Source organism: Lynx canadensis, chromosome C2, assembly GCF_007474595.2.
Source record: "Lynx canadensis isolate LIC74 chromosome C2, mLynCan4.pri.v2, whole genome shotgun sequence".
NCBI classification, from domain to species: Eukaryota; Metazoa; Chordata; class Mammalia; order Carnivora; family Felidae; genus Lynx; species Lynx canadensis.
The window spans coordinates 65,813,514-65,817,379 of NC_044311.2; the positions used below are offsets into that span (position 1 = coordinate 65,813,514).

General features: G+C 34.0%; 1 protein-coding gene across 1 annotated transcript in view; it reads right to left on the reverse strand.

Annotated features, from left to right (window-relative positions):
• SPATA16 (spermatogenesis associated 16) overlaps positions 1-3,866 on the reverse strand; it is a 219,796-nt gene that overhangs the window by 171,907 nt on the left and 44,023 nt on the right. The window lies entirely within an intron of this gene.

Genomic DNA, 3,866 nt, shown 5'->3' on the forward strand with positions numbered 1-3,866 from the left:
ATCACAAGGGGAAGTTGGCAAGTTCTTTTGTATAATGAGCTCATTATTTATTTATTTTTCTTAATCATCTTTCAGTTTGCTAGCACCCACTTCCAAGTAGTTTTTTTCCAAGTAATTTTTTCAAGAGGGGTTATGTGAATGGTAACTTTTCTGAGCTAGTGCACAGCTGAGAATGTATTTTTGTTAACATTACACATGCAAATTAACATGGCTGAATATACATTTCTTGACACATGAAATGAATGTTTCTCTGTAAATACATAGTTCTCCATTTATACTCTTGTATTTAGCAGGCAGAGAAGAAAAAACATAGCACTTTTAAAAAATGAAACCAGATATAATTTTTAAAAACTTCCTGTATTGAAATTTCTTCCCTTTCCTCAAGCATGTTGTATTTTTTCTATCTTCTTATAATTCAAAATATTGCTACCATAAGTTCAGATGTATTCTGTTCTCATCTACTTTACCTAGAAAGAGGTACGTTCTTTGTGTTTCCATACTCAGTTTTGTTTAACTTATGAAACTTTTCTTCAGTTACATCTTTGATTATTGGTCTCATCCTAACTGCTATGTTTTCTTTCTTAAGAAAGTAATTCTTAAGTTGTGTCTTATGTCTCTACTCTTTAGGTTTTCTGATTTTTTTTTTTTTTTTTTACCTCTCCATTCTAGGAGCATCTCAATATTGACTGCTATGTCATTGGCTTTATTTTCCTCATTATTAAATTCTTCTTTTTACAAAAGCAATACTAGTGATAACAAATGAAAGTATTTAAATAGTACTTAAATAATTACAAGCAATGTTCTAAGTGTTCTCCCTCTATTACCCCATTTAATAATCACAATACGAAGCACTATTTTCATGCCCATTATCTTAGTTTAGGATGCTATGATAAAATACCATAGACTGGGTGGCTTAAGTATCCAACAGTCAGCTCTCACAGTTCTTAAGACTGAGAAGTCCAAGGGGCACCTGGGTGGCTTAGTCGGTTAAGCGTCCGACTTCGGCTCAGGGCATGATCTCACGGTCCGCGAGTTCGAGCCCCGCGTCAGGCTCTGGGCTGATGGTTCAGAGCCTGAAGCCTGCTTCCGATTCTGTGTCTCCCTCTCTCTCTGCCCCTCCCCCGTTCATGCTCTGTCTCTCTCTGTCTCAAAAATAAATAAACTTAAAAAAAAAAAAAGACTGAGAAGTCCAAGATCAGGGTGCTAGTATGGTCCAGTTCTGCTGAGGCCCTCTTTCTGATCGTAGACTGGCTGACTTTTCATTGTAACCTCACATGGCAGAATGGCAGATAGCCAGAGAACTCACTGGGGTCTCTTCTGTAAGGACACTAATCCCATTAGTGAGGGCTGTACCCTCATAACCAAATCACCCCCAAAGGCTCACCTCCTAATACCATCACCTTGGGTATCAGGCTGCAACATATGAATTGTGGGGGAGGGGTGGATATAAACATTCGGTCCATAAAGCTCATTTCACAGATGAGGAAACTGAAGTTAAGAGAGTTTAAGTAATCTGCTCAGGCTACAGAATTAGTAACTGGGAGTTTTACCTAGATGTCTGGCCCTAGACTCTGTGCTTTTAATCACCATACTAGTGCTACACAATGTCATTCCATGAGCTACTGATTTATGATGAAATAGGAAAGAAACAGAGAAAAAATATTCAGAAACTTTTATACCAATTCAACAGAGAAATATTATATCTGTTGAATCTCATAATAAAAAAAGTAGGTTTTGTATTTTTGTCTTATTTTTACTTCACATTTTCCTAGTAATTCATTTTTACTGTATTTAGTAAAGTATCAATCCACAACTGATTGGGAGAAAAACAAAATGAAACAGAACTGGTTCTTCACCACAGATAGTGAAAAGAACTCTCTACTAAACTATTAGAAATTTAGGTAATTAAGAAGTCATAAAGAGAAAAAAACATTCAAGTTCTATTATTTAAAAAATGATTAAAAGAATAAAAATGGTTACTGTTAGATATTTGTATGGGTCTATCAGTCCTTACCCTTCAATTTACAAAAATTATATTTCTCATTATCCATATTATGTAACCTGATTTTTTGTTTCTTTCTTTGAATATATAATAGACATTAATAAATACAGATGTATACCATATTTTTTTGGATGGTGGCACAATTTTACTAGATCCCCATACAATATTTTCTCCAGTGAGAAATTTCTCTAATGGCATTGAAAGTTCTCAGAGCCATAAATAATGTACATTGAACAGCCTTGTATATACATCTTTGCCCACACATTTGATTATTTCCAAATTGTTGTAATCTATATGTCATTATGTTTTCTTACATACTGGAACTGCTGAGTCAGGAGTATACATCACAATCCAAAAAAAAAAAAAACACATTTAGATTATAAAAGTGCTCTTTCAGAAAAGTTTTTAAATGTTTACTTATTTTTGAAAGAGAGAGTGAGTGGAGGAGGGACAGAGAGAGAGGGAGTCAGAGGATCTGAAGTGGGCCTTGCACTGATAGCAGTGAGCTGGATGTGGGGCTCGAACTCACAAACCATGAGATCATGACCTGAGACAAAGTCAGACACTTAACTGACTGAGCCACACAGACACCCCTAAATTTTATTCATTTTTAAATTGGGCTGTTCTAATTCTTCTTGACCTATTTTTATTTAGTAAATATATAATTTGATTCCTTTCCAAATATGTAATCTGAGTTATGTTCATCATGTTTTTGTATCAGGTTTATGCTAGCTTTGTAAAACAAACTAGAAAGATTCCTATCTTTTCCAATGTTGTGGAATGTTTTGAAATAAATAGTTGAAAAAAATTTGAACCCAGTTCCTTTCACCTCTTTTTTCTTATTTGATTATTATTCTGTTCAGATTTTCAATGTTTTGCATCAATTATATTAATTTATATTTTCCTAGAGAATTATTAGCTTCACTCAGATTTTAAAATCTGTCATTACAGTGAAGAACATTATATTCTTAGAACATTTTAAATGTCTGTGTTATTAGTGGTGTCATTTCTTTCATTATCTGTACCATGTAGCTGTGTTTTGTTTATTCTTAGCTAGAATTGCCAGAAGTTTGATTATTTTGTTTTCCCTAAAACCAACAAACTCTTAGATTAATTTATTAATTCTCCTATTCTGCTTTCTAACTTATTGATTTTGGTTTTTATGTTGGCTATTTTTTCTCTCTTGCTTTCCTTTGATTTTGTTTTTCTTTCTGTTTTTCCTGCAGTTCTTTCACTAACTTTCACTTTGTTTAGCTAAATACATAGTTCATTTATTTTAGTTTTTCCTACATGTAAGTTTGTTGTATGCTTCTGTGATTCACTCAAGAAAAAAAAAAATCATAGCTTTTATTTCCATCTCTTTGCCAACAGCTATTTAAGACAGTGTGGGCTTATTAGTATTCTTTTTTTCTTTGTAAAGTTTATTTATTTATTTTGAGAGAGAGAGAGAGAGTGCAAACACAGGAGGGGCAGAAAGAGAGGGAGAGAGAGAAACCTAAGCAGGCTCCGCACTGTCAGCAGCATGACACCCAATGCAAGGCTTACTCCCACGGACTGTGAGATCATGACCCAAGACGAAATCAAGAGTCTGACCTTAACCAACTGAGCCACCCAGGCACCCCAGTATCCTTTAAAACTTTACTACTTACTTCGCTTAGTTACTTATAAGACTAAAACTTTTTTACATTTTTGTTAGTCATTTATATTTCATTATTGATGGATTCTCTACTCAGATCCTTTACACTTGTATGGTCTTCAATGTTCTCACTATTTTTCTTGTTAATTTCTATGAGCTCAGTCATAGAAGCCTGGTGTTTTGAAATGTTCTGCATTTCTTTTCCCATTCTACAGATTTAAACTACTT